We start from the raw sequence: 23,863 nt of genomic DNA, 5'->3' as shown, positions 1-23,863 counted from the left end.
CCTGTGGAATGGTCGTTAAGACACTAACAGCTTACAGACGGTAGGCAATTAAGGTCACAGTTAAGAAAACTTAGGACACTAAAGATGCCTTTCTACTGACTGAAAAACACCAAAAGAAAGATGCCCAGGGTCCCTGCTCATCTGTGTGAATGTGCATTAGGCATGCTGCAAGGAGGCATGAGGACTGCAGATGTGGCCAGGGAAATAAATTGCAATGTCCGTACTGTGAGACGCCTAAGACAGCGCTACAGGGAGACAGAACGGACAGCTGATCGTCCTCGCAGTGGCAGACCACGTGTAACAACACCTGCACAGGATCGGTACCTCCGAACATCACACCTGCGGGACAGGTACAGGATGGCAACAACACCTGCTGAGTTACACCAGGAACGCACAATCCCTCCATCAGTGCTCAGACTGTCCGCAATAGGCTGAGAGAGGCTGGACTGAGGGCTTGTAGGCCTGTTGTAAGCCAGGTCCTCACCAGACATCACCGGCAACAACGTCGCCTATGGGCACAAACCCACCGTCGCTGGACCAGACAGGACTGGCAAAAAGTGCTCTTCACTGACGAGTCGCGGTTTTGTCTCACCAGGGGTGATGGTCGGAATTCGCATTTATTGTCGAAGGAATGAGCGTTACACCGAGTCCTGCACTCTGGAGAGGGATCGACTTGGAGGTGGAGGGTCCGTCATGGTCTGGGGCGGTGTGTCACAGCATCATCGGACTGAGCTTGTTGTCATTGCAGGCAATCTCAACGCTGTGCGTTACAGGGAAGACATCCTCCTCCCTCATGTGGTACCTTCCCTGCAGGCTCATCCTGACCCTCCAGCATGACAATGCCACCAGCCATACTGCTCGTTCTATGCATGATTTACTGCAAGACAGGAATGTCAGTGTTCTGCCATGGCCAGCGAAGAGCCCGTATCTCAATCCCATTGAGCACATCTGGGACCTGTTGGATCGGAGGGTGAGGGCTAGGGCCGTTCCCCCCAGAAATGTCTGGGAACTTGCAGGTGCCTTGGTGGAAGAGTGGGGTTACATCTCACAGCAAGAACTGGCAAATCTGGTGCAGTCCATGAGGAGGAGATGCACTGCAGTACTTAATGCAGCTGGTGGCCACACCAGATACTGACTGTTACTTTTGATTTTGACCCCCCCTTTGTTCAGGGACACATTATTCGATTTATGTTAGTCATATGTGTGTGGAACTTGTTCAGTTTATGTCTCAGTTGTTGAATCTTGTTATGTTCATACAAATATTTACACATGTTAAGTTTGCTGAACATTTTTTTTTTAGTTACAGTGAGGGAAACAATTATTTGATTCCCTGCTGATTTTGTACGTTTGCCCACTGACAAAGAAATTATCAGTCTATAATTTAATGGTAGGTTTATTTGAACGGTGAGAGACAGAATAACAACAACAAAATCCTGAAAAACGCATGTCAAAAATGTTTAAAATGGATTTACATTTTAATGAGGGAAATAAGTATTTGACCCCCTTTCAGTCAGAAAGATTTCTGGCTCCCAGGTGTCTTTTATACAGGTAACGAGCTGAGATTAGGAGCACACTCTTAAAGGGAGTGCTCCTAATCTCAGCTTCTTACCTGTATAAAAGACACCTGTCCACAGAAGCAATGAATCAATCAGATTCCAAACTCTCCACCATGGCCAAGACCAAAGAGCTCTCCAAGGATGTCAGGGACAAGATTGTAGACCTACACAAGGCTGGAATGGGCTACAAGACCATCGCCAAGCAGCTTGGTGAGAAGGTGACAACAGTTGGTGCGATTATTCGCAAATGGAAGAAACACAAAATAACTGTCAAACTCCCTCGGCCTGGGGCTCCATGCAAGATCTCACCTCGTGGAGTTGCAATGATCATGAGAACGGTGAGGAATCAGCCCAGAACTACACAGGAGGATCTTGTCAATGATCTCAAGGCAGCTGGGACCATAGTCACCAAGAAAACAACTGGTAACACACTACGCCGTGAAGGACTGAAATCCTGCAGCGCCCGCAAGGTCCCCCTGCTCAAGAAAGCACATATAAGGGGACAGGACAACTTCACCGCATCAAAGGGACGATGGACAGGGCCATGTACCGTCAAATCTTGGGTGAGAACCTCCTTCCCTCAGCCAGGGCATTGAAAATGGGTCGTGGATGGGTATTCCAGCATGACAATGACCCAAAACACACGGCCAAGGCAACAAAGGAGTGGCTCAAGAAGAAGCACATTAAGGTCCTGGAGTGGCATAGCCAGTCTCCAGACCTTAATCCCATAGAAAATCTGTGGAGAGGGCTGAAGGTTCGAGTTGCCAAACGTCAGCCTCGAAACCTTAATGACATGGAGAAGATCTGCAAGAGGAGTGGGACAAATCCCTCCTGAGATGTGCACAAACCTGATGGCCAACTACAAGAAACGTCTGACCTCTGTGATTGCCAACAAGGGTTTTGCCACCAAGTACTAAGTCATGTTTTGCAGAGGGGTCAAATACTTATTTCCCTCATTAAAATGCAAATCAATTTATAACATTTTTGACATGCGTTTTTCTGGATTTTTATTGTTGTTATTCTGTCTCTCACTGTTCAAATAAACCTACCATTAAAATTATAGACTGATCATGTCTTTGTCAGTGGGCAAACATACAAAATCAGCAGGGGATCAAATACTTTTTTCCCTCACTGTAGCTACTCTAGCTACTAACGTTAGCTATCATCAGCTTGAATAAACATAACGTTAGGCTAGGTAGCTAGCTTACTCAGCCACAAATATACTTGTAATCTTACCACTACACAATTTAAATCAGTCTTTGGCCATTCATTTGAAATATTTAGCAGGGTGCTACTGTAACCGTTCAACGTGATCTTTGTAATGTTAGGTAAGTTCACTTTACAGTGCCTTCAGAAAGTATTCAGACCCCTTGACTTTTTCCACATTTTGTTAGGTTACAGCCTTTTTCTAAAATTGATTAAGTTGTTTTTTCCCCCATCATCAATCTACACACAATACCCCAAAATGACAAAGCAAAAACAGGTTTAGAAATCTTAGCTAATTTATTTTGAAAACCCCCGCAAATATCGCATTTACATAAATAGTCAGACCCTTTACTCAGTTCTTTGAGGAAGCACCTTTGGCAGCGATTACAGCCTCAAGTCTTCTTGGGTATGATGCTACAAATTTGGCACACCTGTATTTGGGGAGTTTCTCAGATTCTTGTCTGCAAATCCTCTCAAGCTCTGTCAGGTTGGATGGGGAGCGTTGCTGCACAGCTCTTTTCAGGTCTCTTCAGAGATGTTCGATCGGGTTCAAGTCCGAGCACTGGCTGGGCCACTCAAGGACATTCAGAGACTTGTCCTGAAGCCACTCCTGCGTTGTCTTGGCTGTGTGCTTAGGGTCGTTGTCTTGTTGGAAGGTGAACCTTCGCCCCAGTCTGAGGTCCTGAGCGCTCTGGAGCAGGTTTTCATCACTCTGTGCTTTGCTCCGTTCATCTTTGCCTCGATCCTGACTAGTCTCCCAGTCCCTGCCGCTGAAAAACATCCCCACAGCATGATGCTGCCACCACCATGCTTCACCGTAGGGATGTTGCCAGGTTTCCTCCAGACGTGACGCTTGGCATTCAGGCCAAAGAGTTCAATCTTCGTTTCATCAGATCAGAGAATCTTGTTTCTCATGGTCTGAGAGTCTTTACGTGCCTTTTGGCAAACTCCAAGCGGTAGTCATATGCCTTTTACTGAGGAGAGGCTTCCATCTGGCCACTCTTCCATAAAGGCCTGATTGGTGGAGTGCTGCAGAGATGGTTGTCTGGAAGGTTCTCCAATCTCCACAGAGGAACTCTAGAGCTCTGTCAGAGTTACCATCAGGTTCTTGGTCAACTCCCTGACCAAGGCCCTTCTCCCCCGACTGCTCAGTTTGGCCAGGCCAGGCGGCCAGCTCTAGGAAGAGTCTTGGTGGTTCCAAACTACTTCCATTTAAGAATGATGGAGTCCACAGTGTTCTTGGGGACCTTCAATGCTGCAGAATTGTTTTGGTACCTTCCCCAGATCTGTGCCTCGACACAATCCTGTCTCGGAGCTCTATGTATTAGGCTATGGTTAAACCCAGCACTCAGAGAAACAAAACACGACTAAGGGAGTGGAAGAAACAAAAATTAATTTAATAAAAGTTCAATTTGTCTTAGTCCAAAAACAACTGAAGAAAAGGAACAGAGTGGGCTAGTCGGCTCCGGAGGAAGGAGAGGCTGAGGCAGGCAGGCAGGCAGGCAGGCAGGAAGGCAGGCAGGCAGATTGGGAGGTATGTCTGAACGCTCTAGTAAGAACAACGATCTGGCGCCGGTGGAGAGCCATGCCCAGGAATTAGTAGTGCAGGTTGATGAGAGAATAGGATGCAGCTGCGTAGGCAGGAATCACTGGAAACAACCCGCAGCTGCACAGGAGAGGCAGATCCTGAGCACGCCCCCCGATCCACTCCAGACACACACCGGCAGACGCACCAACATAATGGGGACAAACACACATACAGATACAACAGACAAAGAGGGGACAAAACAAGGAGGAAGGGAAACAGAAAAGGGAGAGACAAGCTGCCCACATAACACTATGGACAATTCCTTCAACCTCTTGGCTTGGTTTTTGCTCTGACATGCACTGTCAATTGTGGGACCTTATATAGACAGGTGTGTGCCTTTCCAAATAATGTCCAATCAATTGAATTTACCACAGGTGGACTCCAATCAAGTTGTAGAAACATCTCATAGATGATCAATGGAAACAGGATGCACCTGAGCTCAATTTCGAGTCTCATAGCAAAGGGTCTGAATACTTAAGTAAATAAGGTATTTTGGTTGTTAAATGTTTTATACATTTGCAAAAATGTCTAAAAAACAGTTTTTGCTTTGTCATTATGGGGTATTGTGTGTAGATTGATGAGGGGGGAAAAACAATTTAATCTGTTTTTCGAATAGGGCTGTAACCTAACAAAATGTGGAAAAAGTCAAGGGGTCTGAATACATTCTGAAGGCAAATTTTTTGGTACCTTCCCCAGATCTGTGCCTCGACACAATCCTGTCTCGGAGCTCTATGGACAATTCCTTCAACCTCATGGCTTGGTTTTTGGTCATTGTAGGCAACTGATGGGGTCAGTGGCACGTGGAGGTAATCACGTGGAGGGTAAACAACACATCACACTCTGCTACAAAACCAACCACAAGGTGGAGTTGTTTGCCACTTTTCAAACGTGGTCTTCTGGATTCATAGGCGTGCAGCGCAGGTTTTGTTCCAGCCCAGTAGTGACTGTTAAAGAGGACCCGGCAGCCTATTTAGGAGGCTCTGGAGCAGCAGTTTAGTCAGTAGATCAGTTGCAAAAGTAGGTATGATAGTGCAGGTGATGACTGGAGCCAAAGATTATTTACAAAATATACAGATGATGATGATGATTGCAAAATAATATTCTTAGCTATTAGCCAAAATAACTAGAGTAAAAAAGGCATAACAAAAACCAGATGTGAATTGGGCTGCCTGTGTAAAAGCAGCCAGTGTCAATAGAATACAAAATAGCTAGTAACTCGTATGTTACTTTGACAAGCAGCTGTCAGTCTCCAAGACCTAGAATGAGGAGCACGGGCATCCTAAAAATACCTGCCTTAACCTGGCATAAACCATTCACACCTTAGCAATAGCACTAATGCACATTTCACATAATGGTCAATACTTAACACACTACACAATAGGCTATGACACAAACATGAACATTTCCAGTAAACAATGACAACACCCATTAAGAGGGAGAACCAAATACAGAGAGGTGTGCAAGCTGTGGCTTAAGCAGTGAACATTTGTAAATAAATGAAAAGGATAACCAGACCCTGGCGTGTGTTACTGGTTGCTGGTGCAAAAGTATTGACACTTTGACAGTCCCCAATTCCAGGATAAAATAAGAAATAAGTGGCCACAGGAGAAGAGTAGTATGATGTGAAGCAGTGCTAAGCATTGTGAAATGTGTATAATATCTTGTGTGCTAATCAAACTCCCCCACTATTTCTACAGCTCTCGCAGACTTCTGTAGATCCATGTTCCTGCTGTGTTCTGCTCATCATGATAACTCCAGCGTTTGAGTTGAGCCAGGACCCATTTTTCCTGATCCTGACCGTCCATGTGCCCTGCAGTAGAACATCAGAGTTCGATCTCTACATTGATGGAGATAATTTCAAATTCTACGCCAAGCCTTTCTTTCTCAGATGAGTGACTGACCATCAGTTAAAGTTATGTGCTGCCGGTATTGAAGTCACTTAATTCAAGGATTCTTTAAAAAAGTATTCGGTCCACTGTATATAGTAATTAAATGAACACAGTTGCACCATGATATGCTGTAATTGTGTCAAAATGCTGATAGGCTACCTTCATGTTTAGTTCTAATATCAGATTTCTAACATTTTAATCTCTTATCAAGACTGACCTTACCTGGAAAAATAGTGGAGGATGGGAGGGAAAAAGCCTCCTTTGACATTGATAAAGGTAATGTTAAAAAATATACAGTGGGGAAAAAAAGTATTTAGTCAGCCACCAATTGTGCAAGTTCTCCCACTTAAAAAGATGAGAGAGGCCTGTAATTTTCATCATAGGTACACGTCAACTATGACAGACAAATTGAGAAAAAAAAATCCAGAAAATCACATTGTAGGATTTTTTATGAATTTATTTGCAAATTATGGTGGAAAATAAGTATTTGGTCACCTACAAACAAGCAAGATTTCTGACTCTCACAGACCTGTAACTTCTTCTTTAAGAGGCTCCTCTTTCCTCCACTCGTTACCTGTATTAATGGCACCTGTTTGAACTTGTTATCAGTATAAAAGACACCTGTCCACAACCTCAAACAGTCACACTCCAAACTCCACTATGGCCAAGACCAAAGAGCTGTCAAAGGACACCAGAAACTAAATTGTAGACCTGCACCAGGCTGGGAAGACTGAATCTGCAATAGGTAAGCAGCTTGGTTTGAAGAAATCAACTGTGGGAGCAATTATTACGAAATGGAAGACATACAAGACCACTGATAATCTCCCTCGATCTGGGGCTCCACGCAAGATCTCACCCCGTGGGGTCAAAATGATCACAAGAACGGTGAGCAAAAATCCCAGAACCACACGGGGGGACCTAGTGAATGACCTGCAGAGAGCTGGGACCAAAGTAACAAAGCCTACCATCAGTAACACACTACTCAAATCCTGCAGTGCCAGACGTGTCCCCCTGCTTAAGCCAGTACATGTCCAGGCCCGTCTGAAGTTTGCTAGAGTGCATTTGGATGATCCAGAAGAGGATTGGGAGAATGTCATATGGTCAGATGAAACCAAAATAGAACATTTTGGTAAAAACTCAACTCGTTGTGTTTGGAGGACAAAGAATGCTGAGTTGCATCCAAAGAACACCATACCTACTGTGAAGCATGGGGGTGGAAACATCATGCTTTGGGGCTGTTTTTCTGCAAAGGGACCAGGACGACTGATCCGTGTAAAGGAAAGAATGAATGGGGCCATGTATCGTGAGATTTTGAGTGAAAACCTCCTACCATCAGCAAGGGCATTGAAGATGAAACGTGGCTGGGTCTTTCAGCATGACAATGATCCCAAACACACCGCCCGGGCAACGAAGGAGTGGCTTCGTAAGAAGCATTTCAAGGTCCTGGAGTGGCCTAGCCAGTCTCCAGATCTCAACCCCATAGAAAATCTTTGGAGGGAGTTGAAAGTCCGTGTTGCCCAGCGACAGCCCCAAAACATCACTGCTCTAGAGGAGATCTGCATGGAGGAATGGGCCAAAATATCAGCAACAGTGTGTGAAAACCTTGTGAAGACTTACAGAAAACGTTTGACATGTGTCATTGCCAACAAAGGGTATATAACAAAGTATTGAGAAACTTTTGTTATTGACCAAATACTTATTTTCCACCATAATTTGCAAATAAATTCATTAAAAATCCTACAATGTGATTTTCTGGAATTTTTTTCCTCATTCTGTCTGTCATAGTTGACGTGTACCTATGATGAAAATTACAGGCCTCTCTCATCTTTTTAAGTGGGAGAACTTGCACAATTGGTGGCTGACTAAATACTTTTTTTCCCCACTGTATATATGTTTTGTTCATGGACAGGGTTGCAAAATTCCAGTAACTTTCCCAAAAGCCATAAAAAAAAAAAATCATAAGCCATGAAAAAACTGTTTAGAATTACAGGAATTTAGCTTTAAAACTGCAACATTTTCTCTCAGAATTGAGGCAAAATGTTTAGAAAAGCATGAAATTAGCTTAGGGATTCTTGAAAGTCAGGACAGATTTTTATAGTTTCATTTCTTTTTCTATTTTTTTGCATTATTGGAGCTTAAAATTTACATTTAGGTGAATTTTACAGGATTTTCTAAATACTTTCAATATTATTCATTTCCATGTCGGCTCTATGCCTGGAAATGCCCTTGTCCGGAGCAAAGGATCCCAATTTCAAACTCTCCATAAAATTAATATTAACTAAAAAAGTACATTATGTAGTTTCTTGCAATAGCCCTCTGTGACTTTAAATAATATTTATCTCAAAACTTTGATTCCTAAAAGATGTGTCCGGAGTTTTGGTTTAATCCGTCAGATTTGTTTAATCAGGAATGAGCAGGGTCATCTATACCATAAGGACCCCTTATTCATGTCCTCATTACATGTAGTGCAACGACCACTCATGGTCTGTAAAGTTCTCTACTTTTGATTTAAACAAACAATACTGGAATCACCATGGTCACAACCATAAACTGTCAAATCCATCTGCCTGATAGATTAAAATAGAATACGAATTTTGGTTGAAATATGTTACATTTAATTAGATTTTAGAGTCATAAAGCAACTGAGGAAAAAGGCTACTGTGTATACCACTTGGATGAAGAAGAAAAATACAGTTTTTATTGGGTATTTTCAAATTAATAATTTTCCATATTTTACAAATGTTTGTATTTAACTTTTATTTTTAGAGGCAAAAATGTCACTTATGGCTAACACCCTTAAGATGTTTATTTTTGGGGGGTCAATATTCAGATAATTTTTTTGATAATCACTGTTCTGCAACATATGCTTAAACAATTGAAGTATTTGCAGTGCTAGACCTAAGTTTGCTTTATAAATGTTGTTTTATGTTCTAAATGTAGAAAAACATGCCAAAATGTTAACGGAATTAGCTCTGTAGCATTTAATAGTGCTATAGCCTAAAACAAAACATAAATACATTTTGAGATTTGTATCACATATTTTGTAAAATCTGTTAGAATTAAACAATCAAGGCCTTTAAACACTTGTTGGACAATAATTGTAAAAATGAAATGCCTTCTATTGTGTCTGACGGAGTTTACATAAATACATTTAACCAATTAGGAGGTTGATCCTTTACAATTTTAATTTTAGTCATTTAGAAGACGCTCTTATCCAGAGCGACTTACAGTAGTGAGTGTATATATTTTTGCACTGGTTCCCCGTAGGAATTGAACCCACAACCCTGGCATTGCAAACGCCATGCTCTACCAACTGAGCTACACAGGACCATTTATTACATGGTGTAATAGCTGATTCTTTGATATTTTGGTCTATCAAATTATATATATTTTTTTAAATAAAGAAAAAATAAATAATGTAAAAAATATAAAACTAATATATATATGTTATTAATATTAAGACAAATATTTGAGATTGTCCCATCTTTCAAGAATCCCTGAACTCTAAAACAGCAACATTTTCTCTCAGCCTCATGGCAAAATTTGTAGAATAGCATGAAATTAATAATTAAACTGCTAATTTTTCTCTCTGCCCCATGGCAACTCTAACACTTTAAATCTGCAAAAATGACAAATTAATTAGTGTGTGATGGTGATTTCAGATCAAAAAGTAAACATTGCCCCCCTAATCTGTTAGTGGGGTGGTAGATGCCCACTCAGGTGCCTACATACACCAGAGACACATACACTTACCGGACAGTTTATTAGGTACACCACCCCGTTCACAAAAATTGATTGCTCCTACAGACAGTGAGTCATGTGGCTTGCTTTATAAAGCAGGCAGACAGGCATAGATGCATTCAGTTACTGTTCGATTAAACGTTAGAATGGCCAAAACGAGTGACCTAAGCGACTTTGCGCGTGGTATGATCGTTGGTGCCAGGCATGACGGATCCAGTATCTCAGAAACGGCCGCCCTCCTGGGCTTTTCACACACAACAGTGTCTAGAGTTTAACGAGAATGGTGCGACAAACCAGTCCTGTGGGTGAAAACAGCTCGTTGATGAGAGAGGTTGAAGGAGAATGGCAAGATTTGTGTAAGCTAGCAGGTGGGCCACAAATGGACAAATAACGGCGCAGTACAATAGTGGTGTGCAGAACGGCATCTTGGAATGCATAAATCATCGATCCTTGTCACGGATTTGCTATTGCAGCAGACCACCACACCGGGTTTTACTCCTATCAGCTAAAAACAAGAAGAAGTGGCTCCAGTGGGCACGCGATCACCAACACTGGACAATTGAAGAGTGGAAAAACATTGCCTGGACCGACAAATCCAAGTTCCTGTTGATTTGGTGTAAGCAGCATGAGTCCATGGACCCATCCTGCCTGCTGTTTATGGTACAGGCTTGTGGCAGTGGTGTGGGGAATGTTTTCCTGGCACACGTTAGGTCCCTTGATACCAATTGAGCAACAATTGAATGCCACAGCATATCAATTTACATTGACATTTTAGTAATTTAGCAGACGCTCTTATCCAGAGTGACTTATAGGAGCAATTAGGGTTAACTGCCTTGCTCAAGGGAACATTAAAAAATTTTCAGCTAGTCTGCTCTGGGATTCAAACCAGCGACCTTTTGGTTACTGGCCCAATGCTCTTAACCGCTAGGCTGCTAGGCTACATTGTTGGTAACCAAAGCCAATAGAGCATCTTTGCGATGTGATGGAATGGGCTGTTCAAAGCATTAGTGTACCGCCGTCCAATCCGCAGCAACTGCGTGATGCCAACATCCCTGTGGAACATTTCCGTCACCTTGTAGAATCCATGCCCCGAAGGATTCAGGCTGTTCTGGAGGCAAAGGGGGGTCCGACCTGGTACTAGATGGGTGTACCTAATAAACTGGCTGGTGAGTGTACATGCCTTCAGAAAGTATTCACGCCCCTTGACTTTTTCCATTTTGTTGTGTTACAGCCTTAATTTCAAAATGGATTAAATTAAGATTTTATGTCAGTGGCCTACACACAATACCCCATAAAGTCAAAGTGGAATTATGTTTTTCGAAATACACACACACACAGAGAGAGAAGTCAGCTCAGACAGATCCAGCTCAGAGAGGCCCAATTTATGAGCTCCATCAGCAGCAGATTTTAATTTAGAATGGAAAATGAATGTGTTTATTTCAACAAATGTTAGTGCATCAAATCGTATCGCACCGAATCGTTTCAAACTAAAACGTGTCGTTCCTGTATCTTATCGGAGCCCATGTATCTAGCTAGATACATATAGAACATTCTTGCAAGGGAAATCTGCACATCCCTAAATTCTACACATATAGCCATGGGGCACAGAGAAAATGTTAATGTTTAAAAGCTAGTTTCCTGCAATTCTACACATTTTGTCATGGGGCTGAGATAAAAAATAGGCAGTTTTAAAGCTAATTTCCTGCAATGTTACACATTTTGCCATCGCTTAAGCTGTGATCTTATGGAATCTGAGTGACTAAAACATTATAACAAAATCAATGGGAGCCCCATGTCATGACATTTCTCGAATTTTAGATTCTCCCTAACTGTCTAGTTTTTATTTTGGTGATTGTTAGTTCTCAAAGATGATCTTATAAAAATATATAGCTCCATTATCTTTTCTACATACTTTATATTTCTAAGTTTACACTGAAAACGTTTGACCATGCCGAGAATTGTGTATGTACATATACAGTGCTATGAAAAAGTATTTGCCCCCTTTCTAATTTTCTCTACTTTTGCATATTTGTGATACTGAATGTTATCAGATCTTCAACCAAAACCTAATATTAGATAAAGGGAACATAAGTGAACAAATAACACAATAATTACATATTTATTTCATAAACACAGTTATGCAACACCCAATTCCCCTGTGTGAAAAATAATTGCCCCCTTACACTCAATAACTGGTTAGCTGCAATGACTGCAACCAAACGCTTCCTGTAGTTGTTGATCAGTCTCTCACGTCGCTGTGGAGGAATTTTGGCCCACTCTTCCATGCAGTACTGCTTTAACTCAGTGACGTGTGGGTTTTCAAGCATGAACTGCTCGTTTCAAGTCCTGCCACAACATCTCAATTTGGATTAGGTCTGGACTTTGACCAGGCCATTCCAAAACTTCCAATTTGTTGCTTTTTAGCAATTGTCATGTAGACTTGATTGTGTGTTTTGGATCATTGTCTTGCTGCATGACCCAGCTGCACTTCAGCTTCAGCTCACAGACAGATGGTCTGACATTCTCCTGTAGAATTCTCTGATACAGAGCAGAATTCATGGTTCCTTCTATTAAGGCAAGTCGTCCAGGTCCTGAGGCAGCAAAGCATCCCTAAACCATCACACCACCACCACCATGCTTAACCTTTGGTATGATGTTCTTACTGTGGAATGCAGAGTTTGGTTTTCGCCAGGCATTACTGGAACCATGTCATCCAAAAAGTTATACTTTTGAATCATCTGTCCATAGAACGTTCTTCCAAGAGTCTTGATGATCATCCAGGTGCTTTTTGGCAAACTTGAGTAAATTTTTTGGACGAGATGGGTCCCATTATGCCTGGTGAAAACCAAACACTGCATTCCACAGTAAGAACATCATACCAAAGGTCAAGCATGGTGGTGGTGGTGTGATGGTTTGGGGATGCTTTGCTGCCTCAGGAGATCTTCAGTTTCTTGGCAATTTCTCGCATGGAATATCCTTCATTTCTCAGAACAAGAATAGACTGACGAGTTTCAGAAGAAAGTTATTTGTTTCTGGCCATTTTGAGCCTGTAATCGAACCCACAATTGCTTATGCTCCAGATACTCAACTAGTCTCAAGAAGGCCAGTTTTATTGCTTCTTTAATCAGCACAACAGTTTTCAGCTGTGCTAACATAATTGCAAAAGGGTTTTCTAATGATCAATTAGCCTTTTAAAATGATAAACTTGGATTAGCAAACACAACGTGCCATTGGAACACAGAACTGATGGTTGCTGATAATGGGCCTCTGTATGCCTATGTAGATATTCCATTAAAAATCAGCAGTTTCCAGCTACAATAGCCATTTACAACATTAACAATGTCTACACTGTATTTCTGATCAATTTGATGTTATTTTAATGGACCAAAAAAATGCTTTTCTTTCGAAAGCAAGGACATTTCTAAGTGACCCCAAACTTTTGAACGGTAGTGTGTATATATATATACAGCTGTGGAAAAAATTAAGAGACAGAACAGAACAGAACAAAATTAAGAGACCACTGAAAATTTTTCTTAAATCAGCATCTCTACATGTATGACAGCCATTCCATTCCAGTGTCTGTTGAATTCCAACACAGGCACACCTCATTCTACTGAATTAGGTACTGATTAGGTGATCACATGAACCAAATCTTATTTAATGAGGAAAAGTATAAAAACCCCTGCTGTGGTCATCACTATCCTCTTGCAATAGGACCAGCTGGATGGCAAAAACAGTGCTAATAGTACCTCAAAAGTAATATTAATCAAAAAATAACTATTGACCATGCCAAAAGTTTTTAGTGAGAAAAAGAAGGGTTAAATTCTGGCTTTACTGGCAGAGGGATACAGTGAGCGTCAGGTTGCTTCCATCCTTAAAATTTCAAAGATGGCGGTTCATAAGAACAAGGTCAAGCAGCAGACATTGGGGACAACAAAGCTACAGACCGGCAGAGGGCGAAAACGACTCTCTACTGACCGGGATGACCGCCAACTCATTCGAATGTCACTCAACAACCGTAGGTGGTTAGATGGAGACCTGGAGAGGCCTACAAGCCACAGTGTCTCGCACCCACTGTGAAATTTGGTGGAGGATCTGTGATGATCTGTAGGTGGTTCAGCAAGGCTTGAATCGGGCAGATTTGTCTTTGTGAAGACGCATGAATCAAGCCACGTACAAGGTTGTCCTGGAAGAAAACTTGCTTCCTTTTGCTCAGACATTGTTCCCCAACTCTGAGGATTGGTTTTTCCAGCAGGACAATGCGCCATGCCACACAGCCAGGTCAATCAAGGTGTGGATGGAGGACCACCAGATCAAGACCCTGTCATGGCCAGCCCAATCTCCAGACCTGAACCCCATTGAAAACTTCTGGAATGTAATCAAGAGGAAGATGGATGGTCACAAGCCATCAAACAAAGCTAAGCTGCTTGAATTTTTGTGCCAGGAGTGGCATAAAGTCACCCAACATCAATGTGAAAGACTGGTGGAGAGCATGCCAAGACGCATGAAAGCTGTAATTGAAAATCCGGGTTATTCCACCAAATATTGATATCTGAACTCTTCCTAAGTTAAAACATTAGTATTGTGTTGTTTAAAAATGAACATGAACTTATTTTCTTTGCATTACTCGAGGTCTGACAACACTGCATCTTTTTTGTTATTTGACCAGTTGTAATTTTCTGCAAATAAATTCTCTAAATGACAATATTTTTATTTGGAATTTGTTATTTTTACCCAAACATATACCTATAAATAGTAAAACCAGAGAAACTGATAATTTTGCAGTGGTGTCTTAATTTTTTCCGCAGCTGTATATATATATATATTACATTTTAGTCATTTAGCAGACGCTCTTATCCAGAGCGACTTATAGTTTTAGTGAGTGCATACATTCTTCATACTTTTTTCATACTACAGTGGGGAAAAAAGTATTTAGTCAGCCACCAATTGTGCAAGTTCTCCCACTTAAAAAGATGAGAGAGGCCTGTAATTTTCATTATAGGTACACGTCAACTATGACAGACAAATTGAGAATTCTTTCTCCAGAAAATTACATTGTAGGATTTTTAATGAATTTATTTGCAAATTATGGTGGAAAATAAGTATTTGGTCACCTACAAACAAGCAAGATTTCTGGCTCTCACAGACCTGTAACTTCTTCTTTAAGAGGCTTCTCTGTCCTCCACTCGTTACCTGTATTAATGGCACCTGTTTGAACTTGTTATCAGTATAAAATACACCTGTCCACAACCTCAAACAGTCTCACTCCAAACTCCACTATGGCCAAGACCAAAGAGCTGTCAAAGGACACCAGAAACAAAATTGTAGACCTGCACCAGGCTGGGAAGACTGAATCTGCAATAGGTAAGCAGCTTGGTTTGAAGAAATCAACTGTGGGAGCAATTATTAGGAAATGGAAGACATACAAGACCACTGATAATCTCCCTCGATCTGGGGCTCCACGCAAGATCTCACCCCGTGGGGTCAAAATGATCACAAGAACGTTGAGCAAAAATCCCAGAACCACACGGGGGGACCTAGTGAATGACCTGCAGAGAGCTGGGACCAAAGTAACAAAGCCTACCATCAGTAACACACTACGCCGCCAGGGACTCAAATCCTGCAGTGCCAGACATGTCCCCCTGCTTAAGCCAGTACATGTCCAGGCCCGTCTGAAGTTTGCTAGAGTGCATTTGGATGATCCAGAAGAGGATTGGGAGAATGTCATATGGTCAGATGAAACCAAAATAGAACTTTTTGGTAAAAACTCAACTCGTCGTGTTTGGAGGACAAAGGATGCTGAGTTGCATCCAAAGAACACCATACCTACTGTGAAGCATGGGGGTGGAAACATCATGCTTTGGGGCTGTTTTTCTGCAAAGGGACCAGGACGACTGATCCGTGTAAAGGAAAGAATGAATGGGGCCATGTATCGTGAGATTTTGAGTGAAAACCTCCTTCCATCAGCAAGGGCATTGAAGATGAAACGTGGCTGGGTCTTTCAGCATGACAATGATCCCAAACACACCGCCCGGGCAATGAAGGAGTGGCTTCGTAAGAAGCATTTCAAGGTCCTGGAGTGGCCTAGCCAGTCTCCAGATCTCAACCCCATAGAAAATCTTTGGAGGGAGTTGAAAGTCCGTGTTGCCCAGCGACAGCCCCAAAACATCACTGCTCTAGAGGAGATCTGCATGGAGGAATGGACCAAAATACCAGCAACAGTGTGTGAAAACCTTGTGAAGACTTACAGAAAACATTTGACCTGTGTCATTGCCAACAAAGGGTATATAACAAAGTATTGAGAAACTTTTGTTATTGACCAAATACTTATTTTCCACCATAATTTGCAAATAAATTCATTAAAATTTTTGTCTGTCATAGTTGACGTGTACCTATGATGAAAATTACAGGCCTCTCTCATCTTTTTAAGTGGGAGAACTTGCACAATTGGTGGCTGACTAAATACTTTTTTCCCCTACAGTGGGGAGAACAAGTATTTGATACACTGCCGATTTTGCAGGTTTTCCTACATACAAAGCATGTAGAGGTCTGTAATTTTTATCATAGGTACCCTTCAACTGTGAGAGACGGAATCTAAAACAAAAATCCAGAAAATCACATTGTATGATTTTTAAGTAATTAATTTGCATTTTATTGTATGACATAAGTATTTGATACATCAGAAAAGCAGAACTTAATATTTGGTACAGAAACCTTTGTTTGCAATTACAGAGATCATACATTTCCTGTAGGTCTTGACCAGGTTTGCACACACTGCAGCAGGGATTTTGGCCCACTCCTCCATACAGACCTTCTCCAGATCCTTCAGGTTTCGGGGCTGTCGCTGGGCAATACAGACTTTCAGCTCTCTCCAAAGATGTTCTATTGGGTTCATGTCTGGAGACTGGCTAGGCCACTCCAGGACCTTGAGATGCTTCTTACGGAGCCACTCCTTAGTTGCCCTGGCTGTGTGTTTCGGGTCGTTGTCATGCTGGAAGAGCCAGCCACGATCCATCTTCAATGCTCTTACTGATGGAAGGAGGTTGTTGGCAAAGATCTCGCGATACATGGCCCCATCCATCCTCCCCTCAATACGGTGCAGTCGTCCTGTCCCCTTTGCAGAAAAGCATCCCCAAAGAATGATGTTTCCACCTCCATGCTTCCGAATGCATAGTGTATATATAATATTTTTAATAATATTTTTTGGAGTGGCGGCAACGATTTAGCTGCTAAATGAATATAGGGGAAAAACGGATAATGCAGTATTCACCCTTTCATTAAAAAGCAATGTGACCCTATCATTGTCAGTGCGTTTGACCTCCTTGTAATCAGATCTGCTTTACATGTGATTAGGAGGATGTTCTCTTTTCTCACTAGACTGCGGTTAGTACTACAGCTAGTCAGAGATACTCTAGCAGGACCCGGAGTCATGGGGCTGATAGCAGTCAGTGGGATTGATCCCTGGGGCTCTTTAAGACTTACTCAAGTCAGTCAGTCACCCAGGCTTAATCGCTGGCTATGCTATTAGATATGAAGGACAATTTGAGCTGTCTGTGATGTAATAATGAATGCCTCTTACAGGCCTACTTAGTGACACATGGCCTTTTATGTTTTATTCATTTATTTTATTTACCAACTCATTCTCGTGAGGCTACTTTGATTCAAAGTGTTTATCACTAGTGTAAGCGGCAAAGCAATTTTATCAGTTAGGAATGGAACACTCCTATCTCTCTTTAATGAGTTTCATTTCAAATGATCTCTTAATTATGTTGGGTTGGTGGAGTGTTAGTCTTATCTACACTTACACCTCATTGGCCCTCGATCAGCGATGTCCTGTTTGACAAACTGTCTAAATAAGCCACTGCTGCTAATAAAGCTTCTCTAATGGGTATCCCCGTTTGCACTCGTAATTAGTAATCATTAAGATGCCTCTTTTGGAGCCCACAGTCAAGGCAATTAGCCAACTAGCATAAAGCATTTTAAAGATAAATACTCCAAAGTGTTGAAAGTTTTATGAGTTCTTTAAAATGTTTAAAATTATCTCCTTGTCTAGACGTGAAGGAATGGTCACATATTTTATAGATTGTGTAGTCTTTCTCTTTTAATTGCTCTTTTGAGAGAACCAAACTTCTGCTTTAGACTGGATAGGTGTCTGTTCTGCAGAGATTCAATTATGCATTTATCATTAACATTTATTGTACTACAGTACATGTAAGGAGCCGTATCTAATTGATTAACAGAAATGATCTGATGCTTCAGGACAGTTTAGAGGAAGACAATTCTATCCCATTTGCTTCCACATTGTCTACATCTATACATCTTGTACAGCTAAACATTCTATTGTTGCATTTTTTAAATCGCAGATCTCTGCTGCCGCTTGTTTCACCTGCTCTCTCTGTGATGTGTCTCCAAGGAGACTGCAGGGGAGCACTTTCAAGGGCTCCAGATGCTGACCAGTCTCCTGGCTCCCAACGGCTCCCACTCACCCAAGCCTCTGGTGGTAGACCTGGATATGTTGAAGAGTATCCTGGCCCCAGTTTGTCAAAAGTATCTATCTGAATTTCTCCTATCGGATAGGATTAAATGCATAGAAATAGAATGAACAGAACAGACAAATCATTGACTTGAATGGGGACTCCTGTTCTATTCATTCTAATTCTATGCATTTAATCTTATCCAATAGGCGAAATCCAGATAGATAACTTTAGAAAAACTGGGCCCTGGTTGAAGAGACTGAGATGTTAGATTAGATTAATGTAGCAGTATGTGGTTGGAAGCTTTATTGATGTAAGGACTGAGGACAGAAACCCCCACTGGATTTTGTCATTGGTGATTTTAGTAATACGATTTGGCTGAATGGTTTGGTTTCTCATCAAGACATTGATGCTTTACATTACAGAGGCGTGCAGTGGGAGTATGAAAGGTGAGGAAAATGATGATGAAGACAATTTTGACTGGCAGATTGAGCAGCAGGTGTACATGGAGACCTCTGAGGAGCAGCTGAAAGAACTGCAGAAGTATGGCTTTGGGAATCAGAGGTCCGGAGTGTTCACTAGACTGCAGGTAAGGTCATTGGCTTGTATGAATAATGTATATGTAACAAAATAGTTGGAGTATGTGAGTATGTGCGTGTGTGCTTGTCTGGCATCTGTTGTGGGGGGGTGGTACATTTACAAACATATATAATGATAAATAGACTTGAAACTTGTATCTCATTATGGTGTATGGTGAAATAAGTATAGCCAGTTATAATTGTAATGGCTTAGCTGATAATAACAAAAGAAGAACAATATTTACATGGCTCAAAGAGAAGGAATATAATATCTATTGTATACAGGAAACTCATTCAACAATTCGAGATGAAGTAGCGTGGAAAAAAGAATGGGGGGGGGGGGAAATATACTTCTCCCATGGGCAAAGAAATTCAAAAGGGGTGATGATATTAATTAATAGTAATTTCGATCTGAATGTGCAAATTGTCCAAATAGATACGCAAGGTAGATGGATTATTTTAAATATGTTATTGGACCATAAACAGATATGGCTCATTAACTTTTACGGACCAAATAATGATGATCCACAATTCTTTGACAATATATATAATAAATGATCAACCCTGCAAGCAATTCAAGACAATATTATTATGGTGGGGGATTATAATACTGTTTTAAATAGCTCAATGGACCGTAAAGGAAATCACACCACAAACAATCACCCACATGCTCTTAAGGAAATTGTGAATGTCATGGATACATTAGAACTAGTAGATACAGTGGGGAGAACAAGTATTTGATACACTGCCGATTTTGCAGGTTTTCCTACTTACAAAGCATGTAGAGGTCTGTAATTTTTATCATAGGTACACTTCAACTGTGAGAGACGGAATCTAAATCAAAAATCCAGAAAATCACATTGTATGATTTTTAAGTAATTAATTTGCATTTTATTGCATGACATAAGTATTTGATCACCTACCAACCAGTAAGAATTCCGGCTCTCACAGACCTGTTAGTTTTTCTTTAAGAAGCCCTCCTGTTCTCCACTCATTTCCTGTATTAACTTCACCTGTTTGAACTTGTTACCTGTATGAAAGACACCTGTCCACACACTCAATCAAACAGACTCCAACCTCTCCACAATGGACAAGACCAGAGAGCTGTGTAAGGACATCAGGGATAAAATTGTAGACCTGCACAAGGCTGGGATGGGCTACAGGACAATAGGCAAGCAGCTTGGTGAGAAGGCAACAACTGTTGGCGCAATTATTAGAAAATGGAAGAAGTTCAAGATGACGGTCAATCACCCTCGGTCTGGGGCTCCATGCAAGATCTCACCTTGTGGGGCATCAATGATCATGAGGAAGGTGAGGGATCAGTCCAGAACTACACGGCAGGACCTGGTCAATGACCTGAAGAGAGCTGGGACCACAGTCTCAAAGAAAACTATTAGTAACACACTACGCCATCATGGATTAAAATCATGCAGCACACGCAAGGTCCCCCTGCTCAAGCCAGTGCATGTCCAGCCCCGTCTGAAGTTTGCCAATGACCATCTGGATGATCCAGAGGAGGAATGGGAGAAGGTCATGTGGTCTGATGAGACAAAAATAGAGCTTTTTGGTCTAAACTCCACTCACCGTGTTTGGAGGAAGAAGAAGGATGAGTACAACCCCAAGAACACCATCCCAACTGTGAAGCATGGAGGTGGAAACATCATTCTTTGGGGATGCTTTTCTGCAAAGGGGACAGGACGACTGCACCGTATTGAGGGGAGGATGGATGGGGCCATGTATCGCGAGATCTTGGCCAACAACCTCCTTCCCTCAGTAAGAGCGTTGAAGATGGGTCATGGCTGGGTCTTCCAGCATGACAACGACCCGAAACACACAGCCAGGGCAACTAAGGTGTGGCTCCGTAAGAAGCATCTCAAGGTCCTGGAGTGGCCTAGCCAGTCTCCAGACCTGAACCCAATAGAAAATCTTTGGAGGGAGCTGAAAGTCCGTATTGCCCAGCAACAGCCCCGAAACCTGAAGGATCTGGAGAAGGTCTGTATGGAGGAGTGGGCCAAAATGCAAATTAATTACAAAACAATCATACAATGTGATTTTCTGGATTTTTGTTTTAGATTCCGTCACTCACAGTTGAAGTGTACCTATGATAAAAATTACAGACCTCTACATGCTTTGTAAGTAGGAAAACCTGCAAAATCGGCAGTGTATCAAATACTTGTTCTCCCCACTGCATATGGAGGCTTAAATATACTGATCTAGTGAGATATACATGGCGGAGACTGAATCAAGCTAGTCGTCTTGACTTCTTTCTTATCTCATTCTCGTTGGCACCAAAAGTTTTTTTTAAAGTGTTGATAGGGGACAGAATGCGGTCGGACCATCATATAATAGGCAAATACATTACTCTTACTGAATTTCCACGTGGGCGAGGATATCGGAAATGTAATCAAAGCCTATTGGATGATAATTTATTTATAATTAGAACAAATGAATTTATAACTGACTTTTTCCAACATAACATAGGTACAGCGAATCCCCTTATTGTATGGGACACCTTTAAATGTGCCTTTAGAGGCCATGCAATTCAGTACTCATCTTGAAAACAAAAGCTGGGATTTAGGTCAAAAGGGTCAAATTTAGGTCAAATTTAGGTCAAAAGAGTTTATACTAAGAAAGGAAATAGAAAGTCTAACAGAACAGATAGATGGCAATAACAACTGTAACATAGAGGCTCAGAATAAATTAGAGGAAAAACAAAAAGAAATGGAGAAACTTATTCAAGAAAGATCAAGTGTAATATATTACAAAAATAAAGCGAACTGGATGGAATATGGGGAAAAATGCACAAAATTATTTTTTAATCTTCAACATAGGAATGCTACCAAAAAGAACTTAATGAAACTGGTTACAATTGACGGAGTTACCCATAATTCACCAAATTTCAGTTGCCTCCATCTCCTCTAACTGAAGCTAATTGTAGAGATTTTTTTTCTATTGATAATGTCAAATTAACAGCCACACAGAAAGACTCATGTGAAGGTGAAATTACAGAGGAGGAACTTCTGGATGCAATTAAAGACTTTAAGTCTGGGAAAACTCCAGGGTTGGATGGCATACCAGTAGAGGTATACCAAACCTTTTTTGATATACTAAGAGGACCGTTATGAAGACCCAGCCACGACCCATCTTCAATGCTCTTACTGAGGGAAGGAGGTTGTTGGCCAAGATCTCGCGATACATGGCCCCATCCATCCTCCCCTCAATACGGTGCAGTCGTCCTGCCCCCTTTGCAGAAAAGCATCCCCAAAGAATGATGTTTCCACCTCCATGCTTCACGGTTGGGATGGTGTTCTTGGGGTTGTACTCATCCTTCTTCTTCCTCCAAACACGGCGAGTGGAGTTCAGACCAAAAAGCTATATTTTTGTCTCATCAGACCACATGACCTTCTCCCATTCCTCCTCTGGATCATCCAGATGGTCATTGGCAAACTTCAGACGGGCCTGGACATGCGCTGGCTTGAGCAGGGGGACCTTGCGTGCGCTGCAGGATTTTAATCCATGACGGCGTAGTGTGTTACTAATGGTTATCTTTGAGACTGTGGTCCCAGCTCTCTTCAGGTCATTGACCAGGTCCTGCCGTGTAGTTCTGGGCTGATCCCTCACCTTCCTCATGATTATTGATGCCCCACGAGGTGAGATCTTGCATGGAGCCCCAGACCGAGGGTGATTGACCGTCATCTTGAACTTCTTCCATTTTCTAATAATTGCGCCAACAGTTGTTGCCTTCTCACCAACTGCTTGCCTATTGTCCTGTAGCCCATTCCAGCCTTGTGCAGGTCTAGAATTTTATACCTGATGTCCTTACACAGCTCTCTGGTCTTGGCCATTGTGGAGAGGTTGGAGTCTGTTTGATTGAGTGTGTGGACAGGTGTCTTTTATACAGGTAACGAGTTCAAACAGGTGCAGTTAATACAGGTAATGAGTGGAGAACAGGAGGGCTTCTTAAAGAAAAACTAACAGGTCTGTGAGAGCCGGAATTCTTACTGGTTGGTAGGTGATCAAATACTTATGTCATGCAATAAAATGCAAATTAATTACTTAAAAATCATACAATGTGATTTTCTGGATTTTTGATTTAGATTCCGTCTCTCACAGTTGAAGTGTACCTATGATAAAAATTACAGACCTCTACATGCTTTGTAAGTAGGAAAACCTGCAAAATCGGCAGTGTATCAAATACTTGTTCTCCCCCCACTGTAGAAGCAAACTCGGATGGACATCATGAAAATGATCGGAGAGGTTGAGAGTAGAAGAAGTTCAGGGGCAAAAAAAATAAAAATAAAAATATATATATATATATATATATATATATAATTATTGTAAAATGAACTGTGTCCATAAGGTGTAGATAGTAAGTATAGACCGGAAGTAGAGGCCTGGGCATTGTTGTTCACTAATTTACTCCAAGTAGGGAAAGGATGGCAGGGTTGAAAAGTAATAAATGGGAGTATATATATAAAAAACATGGGGGATTGGAAGTGATGCAGACAATTACATTGATAGAAGATACAATCTATCTGCAATATTAAGCTGATCCATCCCCCCAGAAAAATAAATAATAATAGATAAATAAAAAATAGTTTTACAAAAAACAAAAATGTAAAACAAAGTTACTTTGGGCCAAAAATTATTAGATATATTTTTTAATAATACATTTTAAAGGTAATTGGCTTGGCAATACTGCACTGAGTCACTCTGTGCTTCTTGAAGACAATGACTAGAAATGAGTATGGAATGGTGTCCTTTGAAATCACTGCTAGTAGGTTTAGAATGTGATTGGTATAGTTCACATAAGAAAGGCCAGGAGTTCTTC

General features: G+C 41.5%; 1 pseudogene; it reads left to right on the top strand.

The window, feature by feature from the left end:
- Positions 1 to 6,095: 6,095 nt before the first annotated feature.
- LOC121575796 overlaps positions 6,096 to 23,863 on the top strand; it is a 62,470-nt pseudogene continuing 44,702 nt past the window's right edge.

The sequence above is a fragment of the Coregonus clupeaformis genome, chromosome 10, assembly GCF_020615455.1.
Source record: "Coregonus clupeaformis isolate EN_2021a chromosome 10, ASM2061545v1, whole genome shotgun sequence".
Taxonomy (NCBI): Eukaryota; Metazoa; Chordata; class Actinopteri; order Salmoniformes; family Salmonidae; genus Coregonus; species Coregonus clupeaformis.
Note: the sequence above shows the minus strand (reverse complement) of the source record. Positions and strands in the feature narration are given on the sequence as shown.